Source organism: Triturus cristatus, chromosome 3_1, assembly GCF_964204655.1.
Source record: "Triturus cristatus chromosome 3_1, aTriCri1.1, whole genome shotgun sequence".
NCBI classification, from domain to species: Eukaryota; Metazoa; Chordata; class Amphibia; order Caudata; family Salamandridae; genus Triturus; species Triturus cristatus.
The window spans coordinates 442,193,430-442,215,775 of NC_140583.1; the positions used below are offsets into that span (position 1 = coordinate 442,193,430).

At 45.6% G+C, this 22,346-nt stretch overlaps 1 protein-coding gene across 2 annotated transcripts in view; it reads right to left on the bottom strand.

The window, feature by feature from the left end:
• The window catches only part of SLC30A4 (solute carrier family 30 member 4), a 288,377-nt gene that overhangs the window by 212,023 nt on the left and 54,008 nt on the right, over positions 1-22,346 (bottom strand). The window lies entirely within an intron of this gene.

Genomic DNA, 22,346 nt, shown 5'->3' on the forward strand with positions numbered 1-22,346 from the left:
GATTGCCAGGGAACAAAGGAACTTAACATATGAGGAGTATCCTTCACGATGTTCCCAGACTTCACTCTACACGTGCAGGAAGAACGTCGTAAATTCTTGGCGGTGATAGATTATGCCCTCTTATATCCGGCCCGTCTTCGTGTCACGCACCAGGGAAAGCAAACGTTCTACACCAGGCCACAGCAGGTGGAGGAGTTCCTGAAGAAATTACGACGGCAGCCGAAACCAGCGGAGCAGCAGGAAGAGTCGGGACGGTCTCCCTCCCAAACGGTGGAATGACGAAGGCGGGAATATCAGGGGCTGGAAGGGCCGTGGTCCTGAGCGAGGTTGTGCACCCTCACTCATGCTCATCATGGGATCAAGTAGCGGAGGTCACAAAATTTGCACAAGTGAAAAGATCTATATGCAGACTGTGAACTATTGAACGAGGTTAATGGAACATGGACACAGACAGCTACCTCGAACACTGTCCAGGCACTCGAGAGACAGGAGGGCGCAGCTGGACGGTCTCGAGGAAGTCGTGAGTCACCTAAGGCGTTACCCCATCGGGGAATACCCTCTTTTGTTACATTTTGGTTGTTGCCCTTTGACCATTTCTGTACTTGTCTTTCACGGTGAATCACCGGGGGGATTGTTATTTGGTTGGTACAGACGGGACTAATGGGCGTTGGGAGGGGGGAGGGAATGTATACTTCTGGCATGGTTGGGATGCTTCAATGGGAGGGGGAAAGGGAGGGGCGGGTTCTTTATGTTGGTACCGCAGAATGGCAGTGGGCAGGCATGTGCACAAATAGAGATTACCAAAGACACCATTGTTCTGGAGCAGAATATTCACAAAACATGATTCGGTTGAGATTGCTGAGTGATAAGGATGCAGGGGGCTAGTGGCGCGTTAAACGTGATGACTTGGAATATTAGAGGGCAAGGTGATGCACGGAAACAGAGGCAAGTGCTAGCGTACCTGGATAGGCACCAAATAAATGTGGTGATGCTGCAAGAAACACACATAGACCCTAGGGTTGGTAGCCGATTTGCGAGCAAACGGGCGGGACATCGACTATTTTTGTCCTACTCATCGTATGCTCGGAGAGTAGCGATACTATTCAAGAAACAGGTCCGCTTTGAACAGATAGGAGCGGCAGAGGACTCGCAAGGCCGATACATTATTGTATGGGGGAGACTGGGAAAAGACTTTGTAAACTGTTATGGCCCCAACTCGGATAGCCCACTATTCTTTACTGACCTATGGAGTAAAAGTTTGACCATTGGTTCCACACACATAATATGGGGGGGGGGATTTTAATGCAGTCCTTCACCCACCTCTGGATAGATCGCACCCAGCACCGCATCATTATAATAAGGCGCAGGAGGCACTACAAGGTATTATTGGGGAAGGCGGACTAATAGACAGCTGGCGGCACCTACATCCACAGGGGAGTGAAGGTACCCACTTTACCTCATACAGGGGGACCTGGGCAAGGATAGATTACTGTTTGCTGTCAAGAGGGATGGGATCGGCTGTACGAAGTGTGACACACTTGGCTAGAACCTTCTCTGATCATTGTCCGGTGAAAGTGACAATGTCCATGCCGGGCTATGACACTCCTAGGCCAATCTGGCGTCTACAGCCCACGGCCCTAATGGATGCGGTCTTCCAGGTTGAACTGGGAGAAGAAATTCATGATTTCTTTAAGAGGAACAAAGGGTCGATTGATAGTGTAGAAATGATATGGGAAGCGTTCAAAGTGACCATAAGGGGTATCTGTCTTTCCAAAAGCTTTGGCGTACTGCGAGACTTGCAGCGAACACTACAAAGGCTTGAGCGAGAGCTGAAGGGTCTAGAACGACAGATGGAGGGCGAAGAGGCGGGACAAATGCACAAAACCTTTCGTGAGAAACTAACGGAATATGAGGAAGCGGCACAACGAGAAGCAAAACACAAAGAGCGCTACTGGGTAGCTCGTAAATATGGAGAGGGGGAAAGGCCAGGGAGGGCGCTGGCGGAGATAACCCGAAGTCCGCGTTTTGCCTCACATATATTGGAAATACAGGTTTCAGGGGAACAGCCAAAACGAGACTCACTGGATATTTTGAACACGTTCTGTAACCATTATAACGACTTGTATACTTCTCAGAGACAGGGGCTGCTCGAATTAGACGATTTTTGGAGGGAAGTAGCGCTAGGGTGGCTCAGTGATGCACAGCGGGACTTTGTGTCTCCCGTTCAAATTGGACGAAATAAAGGAAGCAATAATGCAGCTAAAAAGTGGTAAGGCGCCGGGGTCGGACGGGCTACCTGCTGAATTTTATAAAAACTACATAGAAATCATGGCACCAGTGCTAAAAGAGGTCTATGAAGAATCCCTGGAGTTGGGGATGCTGCCTCGTTCAATGAGAGAGCCTGTAGTCACTTCCTTGCTGAAACCAGGGAAACCCCCAGAGTTATGCGACTCATATAGACCACTGTCGCTAATGAATTGCGACACAAAGATATTGGCGAATCGTCTGTCCCTACTTATGGATAAATTGATACTCCCGGACCAGTCCAGGTTTGTGCCGGGTAGAGCGACATCTCATAATTTGCGGACCCTGTTCTCACTGGTTCAGACAGTGGCCCCGGAGTTCCCGTTGGCCGCGGTGTTCCTGGACGCCACCAAGGCGTTTGACTCGGTGGAGTGGGATTACCTATTTGGGATATTGCAGTGGATGGGCTTTCCAAGGCTATATTTATCATGGCTTCAGTTACTGTATCGCCAGCCCTCGGCCAGAATCTTGATTAATGGACATTTGTCTCAACAGCTCCTAATATCTAGGGGGACTAGTCAGGGGTGTCCGTTGTCCCCACTATTATTTGCCATCGCGGTGGAACCACTGGCCTCTAGACCGCGGCAGGTTCACCGTGATAAGGCGTTCCGTTGTTGTCTACGGCAGCTTTTGATCTCACTATACGCGGATGACATCACGCTAACATAAACCCTCTATTGCGAGAATTCATACGTTTCAGTCGGCTGTCTGGAGTATGTATCAATTGGGGGGAATCTCAGGTGTTCCCCCTAACGGAGGCGGTCACCCCGTTCCCACTTGATTTCCCGTTGGAGTGGTGTCATGCTGAATTAAAGTACTTAGGGGTACAGATAACCAGGGACAGGGAGGAGACCATAAGGGCGAACTATGGCACCGCTATGGACCGCTTAAGTACCAGTGTGATGCGATGGATATCCCTACCCATCTCGTTGGCGGGTTGGGCGTCTATCATAAAAATGATAATACTCCCACAGTTCCTTTATTTATTTCTTAATATACCCTACTACCCTGGGAAATATTTCTTTCAACGATTGCGTTCTGAACTCACTAGGCTACTCTGGGGAGGGAGGCAGGCGCGTCTGCGATGGTCTGTACTGACTAGGTCGTATGACCAAGGGGGGCTTAATATTCCTGAATTCGAGGTGTATTTATTTTCTGAGTGCCCAGGCACATTACACTTATTATTGGGTGTATCCCCCCCCGCTATATGCCGCAGGTGGCGTTGGAAGATTGGCTTGCAGAACCAATACCGCTCAACGGTCTCATACATGGTTCAATGCGCTCCCGTAGGGAGCAGGCCACTACAATAACTGGCACGTGGTGTCAGATAGTGAAGCATCTGAATGCACCTTTTCTGTATTCCTCTAGGTTACCTCTAACCTATCATCCCAGTCTCTCTCTTCTACAGGAGAAGGGATTCCGTGATCTCTGTAAAAGATCCCAGGTCAGCACGTGGGGACCACTTCATGCAGGGAATGCATCACACGCCACTAGATGTGTTCCTCTACGTGCAATTGCGACAAGGGATGCGGGTGCTCCTCCATGATTTCCCGCGGGAGCCAGAATGCCTGGGGCCTCTACACCAGATGTTGGGGTCCAAAGATGGAAAACATCTTGTATCTAGACTATACCACGCGATACATGAGCAAGGAGAGCATGCTGTTGGCTCGGCTAGACAGCATTGGGGGGGGGGGGGGGGGAGGACGGGGTGCAGGACATTACAGACAAGCAGTGGCGCTACTGCTGCCTCCAAACGGCGCAGATCTCATCCAGCTGTCGGTTGAGAGTATTGCACTACAAATACCTACACAGATTGTATTACACACCAGTAAAAAAGCTCATATTTCAGTTGACAGATAATGATCGCTGTGAAAGGTGTAAACAGCCGGGGGCGGGATTTCTACACCTAGCCTGGGAATGCGCGACGGTTCAGGAATATTGGGAACAAGTGTTTACAGCACTGGAGACAATGGTTGATATCCGCATGGCCAGAGACCCCACTTCTTGCGCTATTAGGATATACAAAACAGCTGCCTGCCAAATGCAGGAAATTTGTAGCGTTATCCCTCTTGTTGGCAAAGCGAAGGGTAGCATGTAGATGGGGACGGGGTCGAGCACCGAAGTTTAAGGAATGGTTGGCAGATCTGGTGTACTGTCAAGAGCAAACTACCACGTACGCTGAACTACTGCCTTCTGCCTCGAAGCCCAAAAATATTTGGGGACCATTGCATGGATATCTATTGGCTCAGGATCCTACGAACACATCTACCCCATAAGTGGCATTACCTTCGAAAGTGTTGAGTGGGGGGTTTTCTTTGGTTTTATTGGTGGGTGATACTAGGGAATGCTACATGTATATGAACGGGACTTTGATGTGGCCACTAGTGTGTTACTGTCACCTGTGAATTTCTATCTGTCTGGACATGATAATAGACATTGTATGTAGAAATGGAGGTTGCATATACATGTATGATCTTATTTGCACTGCCTGATATAACACTGCTTTGTTCAACTTTGCTCAAAATCCATAAATAAAGTTAAAAAAAAAAAAAGTGTACTACTTTGGTAAGAATACCTACGAACCTAAACTCACTGCAACACCATTTAAGCCGCCATCCACCTTTACACCAGGAGTGTATCTAATGAACCAACGTATATTGGCTTTTGAAAAGATCGGCACGCAAGAGGTAATGGGTTCACTTGAAGCAAGACAATACATCAAATACAACGTTACCAAAGAAGAAAAACTAGCACTCAATCATTTACGTGAAAACAGCTCCATCGTCATCAAGGCGGCGGACAAAGATGGAGCAGTGGTTGTGCAGAATACTACGGACTACATTGAAGAGATTGAGCAGCAATTAGATGTACAAGAAAGTTATCAACCAACACCAAGGGATCCCACGATGGAGATCAAGTCGCTCATTGAAGCACTGACTGAGGAGGGCTTACTCAGAGGCTTCTTGAGCATACCGGAGAAGGAATTCCTGAATAAAAAGGAACCTAGAATACCTACTATATACACTTTACCCAAGGTACACAAGCGCTTGGATAAACCACCTGGTAAACCCATCATTTCGGGTTGTGGTTCGATATTGGAACCAGCCAACCAATTTATTGACCATTTCTTACAACCCTGGGTCTCCAAAACTAAATCTGACTATGCATATCGTACAACTGCTGGAGGACCAGCCCTTTGACATCAAATCACAATTCCTGGTAACGCTGGATGTCTCATCGCTTTACACATCTATACCCCAGGCCAAGGCGGTAGATGTTATACGTACCACACTGGACAGACGTCCAGCACCACACTGGATACCCACGGATTTCCTAGTTGACCTGTTGGAAATCGCCATGAAAAAAAATCACTTTGTGTTTAAAAAACAGTTCTACTTACAATGCAAGGGAGTAGCTATGGGGGCAACATATGCACCAAGTCTGGTGAATATTTACATAGACGACTATGAAGAAGAACACTTGTACTCCCATAACAACCCATTCATCGACTGCATAGCAGTCTGGAAAAGGTACATAGACGACGTGGTCATGATCTGGTCCGGCACAGAAAACCAGTTGAAAGAGTTCTATGAATGGCTCAATGGAAGAAGCAAGGACATCCAATTCACTATGAACTACAATAGGCAAACCATAGACTTTCTGGACATTACTTTTAAAGTGGATAATGGCCTACTATACTATGACCTTTACAGGAAACCTACTGAAAGGAACACGTTGTTGAAATATGAGTCACACCGTCCTCGCAATCTGAGAGACAATTTGCCCTATGTGCAATACCTTAGAAAGAGGAGAAACTGCACAAGAAGGGAAGACTTCTTCAGAGAGACTGACGTCCTGACTAAGCGACTACGGGAGCGCGGCTACCCCACAGGGCTTCTGAAACGTGCAAGAAAAAGGGCCTGGTACTGCCCGAGAGACCAACTACTACAACCCAAAGATAAGAAAATTGGCACGGACAACATCGTATGTGTAACCACATTCCATTCAAAAAGCAACAACATAAAAAAGATTGTCAAAAAATACTGGAATTTAGTCGCGTCTGAACTCAACACTAATGAGAATCCATTGTTTGCCTTCAAAGGAGGCAGGAACCTGAAGGACAGTGTAGTGAAGGCCTACCTGGAACCCCCTAAACAACCTGATCTGCGGGGGCAAATGGGACTACCATCGATACTGAGACATTTCAAATGCGGCTCGTGTAAAGCCTGCCCTTCATGTATGGAAGGTCCGACACGAACGCACAATAATAAATCCTACAAGCTGCCCACCTTTACAAACTGTAACAGTGCCAATGTCATATACATCATCCTTTGCCCGTGCAACACACCCTACATTGGTCAGACCACACAAAAGATCAAAACTAGAGTTCTACAACACATGAGCAAAATCAGATGCAGGGTACAGGGAGCGCCACTTGTAGCACATTTTCTGACTCTGAACCAATGCAGGGTACAGGGAGCGCCAGTTGTAGAACATTTTCTGACCCTGAACCATACACCAGAAAGCATCAGATGGAGGGTGGTGGAAAAGATCAACGCCAACCCCAGGGGAGGGTCCATTGCAAGGACTCTCAACCTAAAAGAGTGCAAATGGATACACATCTTGAACTCAGTGGCCAATGGACTGAACGAACAGAAAGAGATAGCAAAGCAAATGGACTTGTTGTAGGATCGCCACCCCTATAGTTAGCCTGTAGCACATACACCATGAGACTTGAGGCTTTACACAAGCAAATACCCACATTAGCCAGTGCTTGAATGACTGTCCCGCATGTGATGTGGGCTTTTACACACTTTGCCTCCCACATGTGTGTTCTGAAGCTTGAGGTTTGAGGCTCCATAAAACTGGTTTCGCGCATGGTGTCTCGCCGAATATTTGACATACTAGTTTGTTTATATATACGATCACCAAATGTGATTCATGATTATACATACATTATCGATAAACTAGTTTGGGGTATGTACATTTGTTTTCCAACTATTGTATAAAGACATAGCCAATTATAAAGGGTGGTGTAACGTTGAATATCATGCTGAACAACTACCATTATACAGTCATATTTACATGTATCATGCTCGCGCTATTTGTGTAAAACATCTTCAATTATGGCTCCAGGTTAGGACACGGTTGGATAACCTGCTGAATGACTACCATTATATATCGATAGTGGCATGTATCATGCTAGCAAGTGCTGACATTTTTGTGCACCATTTGTTCGTAAACGATTCGGACTAGGCCACATACCTCCTGACTGCCAGGACGGACTTACGCCCAGGGCGTGGTACATGATATGATGCCTACGTCGTTGCTTAGCAACACATCGCCTGGCTGCGACGTGCACGCAGGTGAGCTGCCTCGTCAGTTTCAGTATATATACTGGTTTTCACCACGCGGCTTCCATTCTGACCTGATGCAGATGATGGATGGTACTGCGGCCCGTCTATCCTTCTACTATAATTTATCACAGAGGTGAGCCCCCGGGTTAATAGCAGTATCGTCGGAGAATGCCCGCTTCATACGGTGTCCGCGCACACCACTTTAACATATTGTATCGATTGAGGTTCCTGACCTAGAATCGCCGCACCCTATGCGCCTATATAAGCCCCCCTTTTTCATCCTTTTTAATTCACATCACTGCACTGTATATACCAATCACCCGTACCCATGAGGCCATAAGTGGTATTTGGGTTACAGATCGGAAAGCTGATCATACGGCACTTCTAACCTGGCAGGACGTGCCGCTGCATGTCCGTGGCTTAATGTTCGTTATTGTCTTATATGCATAGACAATCTTCCCAATTTAGATCACCGCACTGTATATATCAGACACCCAGTACTCATGAGGCCATAAGTGGTTTTTGGGTAACTGATCGGAAAGCCGATTTCGCACGGATTCCAAACTGACCGGCCGCAAAGATTAGCCCCGGTTTTAACTCTTTAAATTCATACCACCTTACTGTATATAACGGTCATTAGTACCCACGAGGCCCTTAGTATTTTTCGGGTCGCAGATCGGGTAGCCGACCACACGCCATCCGCAATGGGTAGGACATTTAAATCACAACAGCCCGGCTCACAGATTCTCTGCATTAACCAGCACCATCTCATTCACGCTCTGACACACTCCTTGTACAGAGTCTTTAGAATTTTCCAAATTGTAAATTGCCCCTCCTCCACAGATTTGTACACCCTGGGACACGTTTAGAATCTCCTCGCCTTCTCGAACATCCGGCTGAGACTTTCCGGCCTTCAGAGGGGGAGTAGTTAAGCCCCCCTTTAATGTTGCAACTCCTATAGGAACCTGCAATCTGTCTTTTACACGCCTTCAATTACCTTTCAGGCTGTCAATACCACCCCCCGACCTGTCCTGAGGAAGACCCGCCGTGACCACCAACTGGGGCACCAACAGGGTTGAAACGTCGACGCTAACGCTAGGCCCAGCAATACAAGGATTCCATACAACGCAAGATAGGAATCTCTGGAGTGAAATCATCTTCTGGCCTACAATACACTTGTATATAGACAACCATGATCTCACTGTATATTCCGTACACCAATTGAGCACCTTGCACTATTGTCACTTTTATTCACTTTGCATTCCTGTAAATAATTTGTCTTGACAGTCTACCTGTTTATTGTGAATATCAATGAATGATTTAATTCCAATATAAATAATATTAACAAGCCATTCATCTCAGTCCTTATTCATTAAGTGTCAAGTAATACAGCTCAGTTCTTATTAAGTGTTGAGTATTTGATCATATGTTGCGTGTTCCAGAGATTGCTTTTTGTATTGCATTTTGAGCATCCTCAACTCACGTTCGTTCTACCCGACAGAACCATTTCTTGTTTAATTGAAACATACCCAGGTTCTGAGGGACACAGGGTTACTTAATCAAGATATGGACATGGCCATGGTAGCGGAGAAGGCCACATTTATCAATAGGAAATGCCCTAAACAATGGGGAAGAGTGTGGGGTAAATGGAACATATATAGGGGAAACATCTGCACGTCTCCAGAAGAGGACAGCGACTCGGACGAAGACATGTAATATTAGTGGAGACAAGTGTACGCCAATGTAGAAACATATATCAATTGACTGTAACGATGTAACAACAAGATGTGAAATTGTATGTACAGATCACTATTGTTCAATACAATTTTTTTTTTTTTTTTTTTTTTTTAAAACAAACCAATGTGCCCCCCTTCCCCAGAGCAAAGTTACCTGGTAAAGAACAGCTTCTCCGCTGAGTCCCAGATGGTCTTTAACAACACCCAGTCACGACTTCAGAAAGCAGCTGTCGATCAGTAATCTTCCACCCAGACAAACAACTGAAGTTGGCACACGTCCTACCGAGGACCTTTCTCTGGAGTCAAGGGTATCACGTCATCGTTTGAACCAGTCCCACGCATCCTCTGGAGACAAGAAGAACCAGACTTTCCCATCTGTCGTTACTCTGCTGGAAAAATCATGGCATACTTGATATTCTTTCCCCGGAGCGCCCTTTTTACTTCCAAGAAGGATCTCCTCATTTTCTGGACCTTGACTGTAAAATCCGGGAAGAATGAGATTGTAGAGTTTTCAAATTTCGTCGGGGGGGAGGAGCACGCAGTTTGAAGAATGATGTCTCTGTCCCTATAGTTAAATATTCTGGCTACGATAGGGTGCGGAGGTGCGCCAGGTTTGGGGGGACCTCCTGGCACCCTGTGGGCCAGCTCCACAGAGAAGTAGCAGGAAAGTGAGTGGGGATGCAGGTGATTCTGTATTAGATCTTCCACGAAGAGGTCCACCGCTGGACCTTCCACCCATTCCGGTACACCCAAAATGCGGACATTATTTCTGCGCGCCCTCCCTTCATGGTCTTCCAGCCTAGCCTCCAAATCCCTTGTCACGACTTGAAGTTTCTTCACCTTCTGTTCCAATACTTCAGCGGAGGATTGAAGATCTGAGAGTGTTCAGCAGTTTTCATCCTCTTACCCAGCGTTCGCAAGTCTGCATGCATTAAGGTCACTTCAGACGCAACAGAGTCTATTTTTTATTCCATTGCTGCGCGGACCCCTTGTATGCTTTCCATAATATCCTGGAGGGTAGGGGCACCCTCATCAATCTGCTTCTTTACACCCTGATCATCATTTATTTCCTCTAGGCTCTCTGCTTTAGAGAGCGCAAACTTGTCCAGCTTGGTCTGGTGCGTTTGTCGAGACCCCTTCGTCGTCGCCATGTTGCAACCGTCTCTACGGGCCCCTCCTGTCCCCTCTCCGGATTGCCCCTCACCAGGCCGCAGAAACTATAGAGGTTGCGACTATACCTTGTATTCGTGGAGGACGTCCGTCTCGCCAAAAGATTGTTGCATCAAATATCCGATGGAGCCCTGTTAATCTCCAGGGTATAGTGTCACCAGAGTGGGCACACGCCGTAATTAAGCTCCTGTGGTCCCCGACCCTTTCTCAGAGCTATCAGCAGGATAGCCACCGGTCTCAGGGACCAAATCTGGCGCACTGAAGAAAGCCTGAACCAGGCTCTGCCTCGAATTGTGGGGATCAGGGGGGACCAACAAGATGCCGGTAATGGCAAAAGACACCATCATCAGGAAAGTCTGTATTGAAGAAGGCGAATGTCCAAATGTTATCTCCCCTTAACAGCCTGGAGCAACGCTGGGAAAAACAATCTAGTTGTGGCACATGAGAAAGACGTCCGGAGTGGCAGCCCCCGTGTCCCAGGCCGAGCCAGCGCAGCCTCTGCCACCAGCCCAAAAATGGCCACTGCGCAGCTCCGAGCCCTGATCAACAAGATGGAGTGGTGACTCCCACCAACAGTAGAAGGCCCAGTGCACCAATGCTTTATGTCGGGCTCATGGGGTCAGTCCAGAGGGGGGGGGGGGAGGAGGATGAGCGGAATACCCCAAAAGAGGCCACCTCGGGCAGCAACTCCTTGTGGAGCGAGTTCAGGAATCGCTCTCTAGGCCCCAACAGCCGCTCCGTCGCAGCTGTGGCCTCCCTAGTGCTCGGCACCACAGCCGCTCTTGCCCCCAAGGCCGCCCGGGCCCTCAGTCATTCAGTCTCTGCTGGGGGGCAGTCGCACGGAGGACACCCCAGCAGCCTCCCTGTCGCCAGGTCCAAACCTAACCGCAAGGGATCGCTGCGGTGTTGAGATATGCGAGTCCCCAGCTTTAGAGGCCTTCTTTCGGCGGCGGCGACCCCTCGCTGTTACTTCGTTACAGAAAATCATTGGTTTGCTGCTCCCCGCTCAAGGAAGCCCGGAGTCCCGGAAAGTGCAGGGATGCAGTAATCAGGGACTATGGACGGATATTTGTGCGGATAAATGGGGTTTTAGGCCGGTGGGATGCAAAGCTCTACTCAAGCGCAGCCATCACAGTTGCCTGTCGGCCATGCCCCCATTCTACCATTCTTACCATGATAACTTCTCAGTATAGGAAGTCTGTGTCCCATATCTGTTTAGCCATCCAATGAATCAGTTGCTCTTTAACTCAAACCTTATTTCAGATGAGTGGAACTGTAATTTTAGAACGTTTGTTAGCACAGTTACATAAGGTGTCGACTCCAGTGGGAGATGCAAAATATTCTTCACTGGGGAAAAGTGGTCGCAGCAGTTTGCCTCATGGGAAAGCAAACCGCGACCCGGAAGCGGAGGCGAGCTTAAAGAGGACCCGGTGCCGGGCTCAGGGCTGATTATGCCTCGTCGGCTGCCAGCCCCTGCTTGCACATTCGGTATAGGTGCACTTGCACCAATAAGGTCGAGACATTTGTTGTTATCAGACATTGCTATTTAAGCCCTGTTTTGGAGAGATTATCGAGACTATATAATTACCGTTTTGCCGGCCGGATGGATTGCAGTGTAAAACAACTTCAATAACGGTCTATGTTTTACTCGTTGGAGGATGCAGAACTAAGAGCACCAGTTGTGTACATTAGGTGATTAGGAAAACTGCACAGCTTCAACATATTGCTGGATTGCGCATTGTTCTTATGGCATGATACGCAGCTACTTTGGCAGTAAAACCAAAAGGAGTATTTTGGTGATTGTTGTTTGTGTATTCCTAACAGGGGGTTCAAGAGGTGGCCTTCTGCTCTTCCCCCGTGAAGCGGGCCCTGTCATGTATGCTGGTGTGTAGGGCTCTATATTGAATGTTTATCATATATGTGACCTATGTTAAAAGTGCAACCAGACGCTTCGTGTGTAACAAAGGCAATTGAAGCCCCTTCTGTTTTTGACCCCTTTCCTAGTGCAACCCCCATTCCTTGCTGACCTAGTGATAAGGTTGTTTATTCATTCCTCTCTTTGGAACGAGGAAAATTATTTACGTTACAGGTACGAAAGGCTCATTAGGTAGTTATATAAACACATAGTGTAAAACCTGAACTTACCAATATTGTTTTGCTTTACAGATCTCCCTTCCTGCAGTCCCCTTCCTTTCCTTCCCCCGCTTGATCATTCCACTCACCTGTGCTTTTATAGCATTCAGGGTTGGGACTGTCGAGAGGTGGACCCCTTTTTGGCATCGATCCGTTCCTGAGGAATCACCGAGCTGACATTGTGGATGAAGAGGTCTACAACATCACACCCCATTTTCCTAGTGCACAACTGGAGTATTAAAACAGTGGATCTTCAATTCCAAAAGGTTATCAGAAGGAAAAGCACATTAAGCAAATCAATACCTACCTTCAATAAGTTCATAAACAATCTGTTCCTGCCAGAACTAGTTTGACTTAAAAAGCACCCTTGCAAAAAAGATCTAGCATAGCATCCCATTCCACATCTGTTAAGCAGTGTGGTCTCAATGGCTCTCTTCATCGAAAGAGTCGACATCTTGGACAAGCATGTCAGGAGTTCCAGAGAGGGAAATGGAAGGGACTGGGGAGAAACAGCAAAGAGCAAACCGGTTGAGTTGTAAGATACAACAGTCTAGGAGTATTCCTCCTACACTTGCAATAAGCATACTACTCTGTCTTCTATTGGTGAGAGAGAAAGAGAGAAAAATGGAGCAAAGTAGTATTGCAGGAATGGGGCTGAATAAAGAACACTTCGACTGGTAAACCTTTCCACTGCCTTTCGGAGGCTAAAAGTACCGCAGCTACGGAGGCTGTGGTTCCTCTGATACTAAACATGGGCGTGTTAAAAGTTATGACCTTCAGGAGCAATGACTTTCAGAAACAATACCCACAATCTCTTAGCTGTAGCTCTGCTTCATTTAAATGTAAAATTACATTCACCTTACCCCTGAAAAGACACTGTCCATTAAACAGCTCGTCAAACACGTAGATGGTAAACACAAATGTCTGCTCTGCCTTTGTAAGTGGCTACAACTACAATTACACAGTAAATTGTGCGGTCTTCCACTTTGTGCTTTGTGAGGAAAAGAATACTGCAGTAGATATCATTTTGTTGATTATCTCGATAAAGCCTTCTTTCCACAATAAATGGTTGACATCTTGCAAGGGCTTCTTAAAGGATTAGATCTTCAAATATCTGTTGAATGGATGCCAGTCATGTACGGACTTAAATATTCCATTCTTTTTCAGTGTGACTGGGTGCTAAATTATGGGCCTTCAGAATCAGTAAAGCACATCCTGTCTAAATATAAGTGAATGAAGCAACAGAACAATTTGAGGATCAATATCACTTTTTAGGAATTAGGGTTGTCTGAAAAATCAATTGGTTCTACAGTGGGCAACACAATGACATGATACTTGCATTGATTCAAGTTTGATAAATTTAAGGGAAACCAAAAAGTATGAGACAACTGATGTTTTCATCTATTTTGAATCCATCACTGAGCACTATTGTTTAGTAAGAAAATGTCAGTGCTTAATGGCTGCTCATAAGTGCAACACATTAGATGTTCGTTCATCAAGACTCCACTGGTATGCACCTCCTCATCCTTGAAGAAAAACCCAAGTCAATAGCAAAGGGCACTTAAAGTGTAATAAGATTCCGTCACTCCCCATGATAGGGACTCCAACTACTTGGTAAAGGGGATTTTGTCTTTCAGTACCCTGAGATGTGTATTAAATGTTAATCTAGACACTCCAGAAAAACCTTTCACAGTCTTATCAGTGGCCAGTTTTGGCAGAATTTGTGGGGTGCAACAAAAATCTCTCCTGTAACAAATATACATTTGCTAGGTTTTAATCTATTACAAACTCTACCAACCACCCAATTTAGTATTTTCTAAATTTCAGCCTCTGTGGGTGAGAACCTTATGTTGTGAAAACTGCAGAGAAAGCTGTTAAGAATCAGTTTTGATGAGCTCCATCATTCGGGTACAAGTCAATGCAGATTCAATTTAGATCTGCAACTGAAGCTGTGCATTTCGTACACAAAAAAGCCTTGCAGCTGATTTCAACTTGATGTACAGAAACATTAACCAATATGATGGCTTCACTATCACTGACGCAGATATTGCTGTAACCAGAGCTTCATGGCATGCAGAAGTAAGCTTTCTGGAGGTCAAAAGCCCATATAAAGGAGTTAGAAAATGTTATTGCAAAGACTGAATCCCTTACTTTAAATCTTTTGTCCAGAAACTTATGCCAGAGAAGATTCTTCAACAACAGAAGAAACGTACAGGAAACACCTATTCATAGTTTCTAGTCTTATATTTTGACAAAATAATCAAAATGAAAAAAACTGAAATTATGACAGTAAACGATAAAGTTCTACAACATGTACTGAAACATGTTTACACAAATAAACACTTCATAATTGCCATGTTGTATTGTTAAACTGAAGCACTGACATCCTACCCAAATAGCTGTAGTAATATTATGGCATTACCTTCCTACACTCCCACAGTTCACTTCTCGTTTTGCAACTATTTAACAAGGAGTGAATCCTATCCCACTAACTAGTATGCCATCCCTTTCAATTCCACCTTCCCCTTTTCTCATCTACCATTGCCACTTGTCCCGGCACTACATTCCTATTCCCATTATTCGGTCTCGTTTCTAACACCTCCTCCCCCTTGACTCTCTCAGCACAGTTTTCCTTCTGTTGCCAGTGCTAACGTCTACATTACTAGCCATCCAGTGAAAAGTTCCCTCCCCCGCGAAAGTGATGTTTTCACTGACCTTTGTCATCCTGATGGCATGCCATAAAACACAGGATGCTAAAAAGCACAGAAGTGAATGACTGAGATTTACATATTTAAACTAATCAGGTTTGCCTGTTACACTAAAAGCAACATTAATCTGCTGAGTTTGCTAACAATTTACGTTTTCTATATATTTATTTTTGATATGTTTCCATTTCCATGCTGTAGTCCAGAATAAAAAATGTGTTGGCAGTCGCGCCGAGAATTTTCAATTCTATTAAGGACACAGAGGCGATGATTATGCTTCCCTTTCGTTTATTGCTACTCACAGCAGACAATGAAAAAGTTTCATTTTACACAAATAAACTACATTTCCCATGATGCTTCTTACTACATCATATCCTGTCTAACCCTATAAGAGTCACCATTTCCTGTTTGAGCCTCTTTCTTTGCTCGATTTTAGTCCAATAACATTAACAAGTTAAAACTGTTATCCTCCAATGTGGAAGAACCATAACCCAACTGGATCGTCAACATCTTCTTCAACCAGAAGTACATCTATTCCATCTTCTTTTCAAAACCTGAAAGGAATTAAACATAGGCGAGCCTGTAACTTCTGCTTAATCATAACAAATACAAACAGGTGGGCATTTATTACAGATACTGTAATATAACCGGGTGGGATAATCCTCGCCTTTGTGTCCTTAATAGAATTGAAAATTCTTGGCACAAAAGCTCGCAAATTGTTTATGCTATTACAGGACCGGAGGCTTCGGATTATGCTTAATGCTTATCAAATACTACTGAGGATATATCACCCACCGGTTTATAATAAAATTGCTTAAAAGTAGACTCTGAAGACCAATCAGCAGATCTCATAAAATCTTGGGTAGTTAAACCCAACATATATGTTTTAGATGCCATGGCACCACAAACAGAATGTGCACCAAATATCTGAGTATTAATGCCAGCTTTTTGCATAACTGATTTTAACCATCTTGTTATGGTAACCGCTGAAACCGGTTTAACGGTTTCTGCAATGCAATCAATAATTGCGTTGAACCTTCTGGTCTAAGAGACGGAGTACGTGCTTCATAAGCTTTCAGACACTGGACGACACATAGTTTATCATTACTGGGAAAAGTAGCATATTCAATACTACGTGATAATGTTTTTGTCCTAGCAGTAATATTAAAACAAACACCTTCTGGTGTACATACTCTACCTGTAATATCCAATGCTCGTACATCTGATGAACGTCTGCAGGCATATAAACATAATAACATAGCAAGTTTGGCGGACAACTGTTTTCTAGACAATAGACTATTAGCCGGCCATTTGTCAATACTTTGGTCTAGGTGAATTAGCTACCCTGATGCCTTTTAACAGCTTACATACAACTGGATGCATACCTATTGGCTTGCCATCCACCTGAGCTGATATAGCCGATCTGAAGTTATTTACTAAACAATATGCTAAACCCTCTGAAGCCTTGTCTGACAAAAAATTTACAACGTGGGATAAATCCACTCCCACGGGATCCACATGCCGTTCCACGCACCAACAAACCAGGCTTTCCAGGCTGAAGAGTTTCTTTTTCTTGTGGACGGTGCCCAGGCTAGTTTAATAAATGCAGAAGCTTTGTCAGAAATTCCTGGCATTTCGCACTGTTGCCGGAAAGCCTCCATACAATCAGAGAAAGCTGCCCCGACGTTACCTTCGGATGCAACTATCCGTGAGGGCCCTGAAGCATCCTCGCAGACTACGGGATCATCCTGGGAAAGTCGCTGCTCATCTCCAATAGTACTGGGAACCAGGGCTGCGACTTCCACCTGGGGGTCACCAAGATCAATTCCGCTCATTGGCGTACTATCTATCTGTGTTGCCACTCTGGGAATCAAGATGAATGGAGGGAATGCATAATTCAAACCCACAGGCCATTGCTGAGAAAACGCATCCGTCGCTATCGCGAACGGATCCGGCCTCTAGCTGAAAAGCGTCTGCACCGGTCGGTTCAGTCTGGACGCATAGAGGTCTATTTGGCATTTGCCCCATATCACTTGCAGCCAATTGAATATCTGGGGTTGGAATCGCTAATCGCTGTAGTCTTTGAGGTATCTGGAGTTCTAGTCCGCTACAGTGTTCTTTGTCCCGGAATGTATTCCGCTATGACCGAGATCTGATGGCTCAGGCAGTAGTGCCAGAAGTCCTTCGCTATCTTTACTAGTAGAGACTACCTCGTACCTCCCAACTTGGTGATATATCTCACTGCTGAGATATTGTTCATCCTGAGGAGGATGCAAAAGGAGACTTGCTTGGGCGAAAGTGTCCGGATCGCAAACGACCCTGCTAACAACTCTAGACAAGTGATATGGAGGTCTAGTTCCTGAAGGGACCATCTTCCTCCTGTGGAGGTATTTCCGCAATGCGCTCCCCAGCCCCAGCGGCTGGTGTCTGATTCTATAATGACCTCCTGTTGGGATCTGAAGATTGCCATGCCGTTCCACGTTTCTATGTGGCCCAACCACCATTGAATTTATTCCTGTACTTCCTGGGATAGGGGAACCAGGTCCATATAAGACAGGCTTTTCTGAAGGTGTTGAATCTTCTGTCTTTGTAGGGCCCGATAATGAAGAGGGCCCGGAAAGATTGCCTGTATGGATGATGCTAATAAAATAACCCCACTACTCTGGCAATTGTCTGGAAGGAAACTGTCTGTTTGGAGTGAAACGTTGTGAGCTCCTTCTTGAGATCTCACAACTTTGAGCGTGGCAGGCTCAGGTGAGCTGTCTGAGAATTAATGACAAAACCCAGAAATGTGATCATTTGAGATAGACATTATGACGACTTGGGTTCGTTGATCACAAATCCCAAGTTCTGCAGAAGGGACATGGTCATTTGTAAATATTGACTGGCTAGGGCTTGAGTTTGCGCCATGATGAGTAGATCGTCCAGATATACAATCAAGAGGATACCTTGTTCTCTTAGATGAGCTATCACCGGTTTTATTACCTTGGTGAAGCACCATGGAGCCGAGGAAAGCCCGAAAGGAAGGGCCAAATATTCTAACCATCGGAATTGCAGAAAACAACGATGCAGAGGAAATATAGGAATTGTCAGATAGGCATCTTTCAAGTCTAACCGGACCATCTCGGTCCCCTTTCTTCAGTAAATCTGCCAAAAGATGGATACCCTCCATCTTGAAGTGTTTGTATGTCATGAACTGATTGAACTCTCTCAGATTCAATACTAACCTGTGACCTCCACCTTTCTCCTGTACTAAGAAGACATTGCTGCAGAAGCTGCAAGGACCATCGTCGCAATAGGCAATCGCATGTTTCTGCAGCAATTCCTCTATTTCTGCATCTATAAAGATGCTCTCTAGTTGGGAAAAAGTGAGTTGTCTGGGTTGATTGTCTTGGAAAGAGGTTTGATAAAAGTCTAGCTGAAACCCTTGAATCGTCTGCAGGATCCATGCATTGTGTGTTATCATTGCCCAATTGCGACAGAAAAACTGGGCACAACCATCCCCCCTAACCCCCCAAAGGTAAAAGGGAAACGTTGATGGCTCTTACCTGCAGAATTTTGAGCTTGGAATATCGCTCGGTGTCCGCCTCTGTTGAATCTCCTCCTGTTGAATCGTTGACTGGTGGGATAGAAGGTTCCACCACGGGTGGAGACCCATTTGCCTCTGCCACGGCCGTAGTCTCCTCGCTGAGGACCTCGATAGTACTGTCGGCCTGGCGAGCGTCCTCTGCCTCGCCCCAGCCAAAAAGGCCCGCTTGAAAAACTCTTTTTATACCAGATTGGGCTTTGTCCAAGGACGTAAAGGTGCCCACATATTTCGAAACATCTTTGACAAAACGTTCACCAAAGAGGTTACCCTCTGCTAGAGGTCCAGGTTCAGCTGATGATAGCTTCGTCAGATTGGAGTCCATCCTCATCAGGAGAGATTTGCGTCTCTTCGTGGAGATAGCGCAATTGGCGTTCCCTAACAGACATATCCAACCCGCTAATACGTCAGGATCCACGGGTTCCTTCGCGACTAATGCCATTTCCAATATCTTGGCCAAAGGCCCCGCCACATCCAGGAGTTTGTCCTGGCAGCCTCGCCAGGCGCGGTCACTCCCATTTTTAGGATCCTTTGCAAATTTCTTAAGAAAGGTAAGTAGACTGGCGTCGATATCTGGCGTTTCCGCTACCTTATCCGGGATGTCAGGCCTAGGGCACTCGGAACGCAACCTGTTATGTACTTCCTAGTCGAAGCCCTTTCTAGGTTGTCGTGCAGGTAGTCTCCCACTTCTGGAGACAGTGCCCAATCCGACGACCTAGGGTGTACAATGTCGGTCGGATTGAAAGTGAAGGGTGTATTTAAATTTTGAGCTTGATTGGACGTCGCTTTCTTTGTTTTTCTCTCATCAGTGGTATATGTCCCCATGGTGTCTGTGAAAACTTTCTTCTTAAGCTTAGCCTTTCCACCAGTGGTAGGGGGGGTAGAAGCCTTAGGTAAAGATGCTAGCACCTGCCTTAGGTTCACTGGTGGCGTCATCAGTTTGAGGATCGGCTGATGTTTTAAAACCATGACGCTTAGCAAAACTCTCTAATTTCTTAGTAATAGGCTTTAACGCAGCTGCCAGTCTTTGCTGCACAGTAAAAGGGACTGCCTTTTCAATGGCCCGGTTGACAGGCTCTTGGACCGAGGCGTCCAGAGCATCAACAATGTTGTCCTCCAAGGAAGTTTCCTGTTACTTCTCTTGATAAAGAACATCCTCCTCATATCTGACCCATTCTTCCATTGTCCTGATGTATTTCTATTTATACTATAGCCAAATTAAAATTATTGCAATGAAGACTATTTTGGAGGACTAAGGGGAGAGCCAACCCACATGCACACAGAAAACGTCCAGAGTACCTAGCTCCTCAGCAGTGCTGTGATCACCGTTATTCCAGCCCAAGTAGGACGTAAGAGCCAAGAAATCATTTGTATATTGAGCGTGTGCTCACTCTAGGGCAGACTGCTCTTACAGCCGGTCAGGCGTCAAGAGTGCAGGCAGTTTCCTGCAGATCGTCGCTGGAGAAATGCTCTCCAGGTCGCATACGGCGTGCGTAGCCCAAAAGGAGCCCAATTGGGCTACACAAGTCGGGCGGTCCCGATGGCTCAATTCCGCACTGAGGCCAACGAGGGGGGCCAGACGGAGAAGCGCGAGGAGCGCTTAATACTGAAATATTCACCGCCGTGAGCGGTGCAGTACTCTTGCTCCCAGCCAGAGCCATTCAACATGTGCCCGATCGGGCCAAATCGGACAGACGCGACACCAAGCAATTCGATTGCAATATTCAGCATTAACAAGACATGTATTCAAGTGCGCGCACTTGTGCAATAAATAACCGTCATGCAACAATCATAAATCTGCATAAAAACAGACGGGCACTTAACTTCTGCATAAGCAGCAAAGGAAGAGGCTTAGAAACAGGAAATGGTGATTCTTATAGCGTCAGACAGGATATGATGTATTAAGAAACATCACAGAGAATGTAGTTTATTTGTGTAAAATGAAACGTTTTTATTGGCTGCTGTGAGTTGCAATAAACGAAAGAGAAGCATAATCCGATGCCTCTGGTCCTGTAATAGAATCCAAATTCAGCGCACATAGCTGGATATTGGGACCGCCCTCAAAAACACCACAAGATTTGGACCAAGTTTATCAAGCTCCTGTCAGATACAATCTGGTGGAAGAACCTACTGATGAAAGTGGAAGCACTGCTGTATTCTAAGACATTGGTGCTGAGGGCCCTGAAGCTTTCTCGTAGTCCCCTGTATGTGAGATTATCAACATCTTTGAGCAGTGCCTTCTTGAAACAACTTTCGCCTAGACAAGAGCAAGAGGAACACGAGATAGAGGTGTAGAAACAGGTGAAACTGGTGGTACATTTGTTTCTTTAATGAAAGCCATAACGCAGTCCTGAACTGGGCATCCATTTCTGATTTCACAGCAGTAAAATGTATCTGCCTTAGCCTTTATTCTTTAGATGTCGGGTTGTTAGAGCCTCAGATAAAGAAATTCCTGGAAAAGGGAATGCTAGATTTTTCTTTCCTCAAGTTTCTGGCTACAACCCTATAAAGTAAAGTGAGGAATGTGAAACGGCCCAATCAACTAAATAAGACCAATCTCAATCTAATTTGGTCAGATACCATATAACCTAACGTGAGATGGCTAAGGGCTTACTGTTTTTGAGGATGTGCTGGATGCAGATATCAAGCTTGCCTCAAACAATCTGTCAAACAGTAAGAAGTGCAGTGAGGATAACTACTCTCAAATCAAAGGTGCTGGTGGTAGAACATATATTCTTGCATAGGATGTCCATTCATTCACTCTAATTTCTGGAAAATCTTCAAAAGCAGCTGGAATAAAATTCTCCATTGCAAAGACAAAATCTACAAGGGTAAACTGTAGGTGAGGACGCAGGAAGGTTTAACTCCTTAGTAGCTTTAACTGTAAGAGCAAAGGTGACTAAATCATACAGATGAAATGTAAATCGCAGACCTTCAGCTACTGACCAATCGGAGAAACAAGTTTTCCAATGTTTACTTATGCATCAGCAGTCAGATTTTAAGCTTGGAGTCAACCACCAGCACAATGTGAGAAAGCATCAAGACACTGACGGAAAGAAGCACAGAAGCAAGACCCACCTCAGAACTGCAACAAGATGACTCTAAAATGCTCTTAACCCAGAATGATCATAATTACATTCACAATTCACTCTGTGATATGGCAACTGGCTAAATGTTGAAGCCAATAACCTCAGTATGAAACCCTTCAGGGACAAGAGACTTTAAGTCAACAGGGTGACAATGAGCTATCCTGAGAGGATTAGGTCATGATTAAAGAACTCCATCTCCTACCCAGTCCTACATATTGTCATTTGCCCAGTTCCAAAGCTATATAAAGTGAGATTTACATAATTTG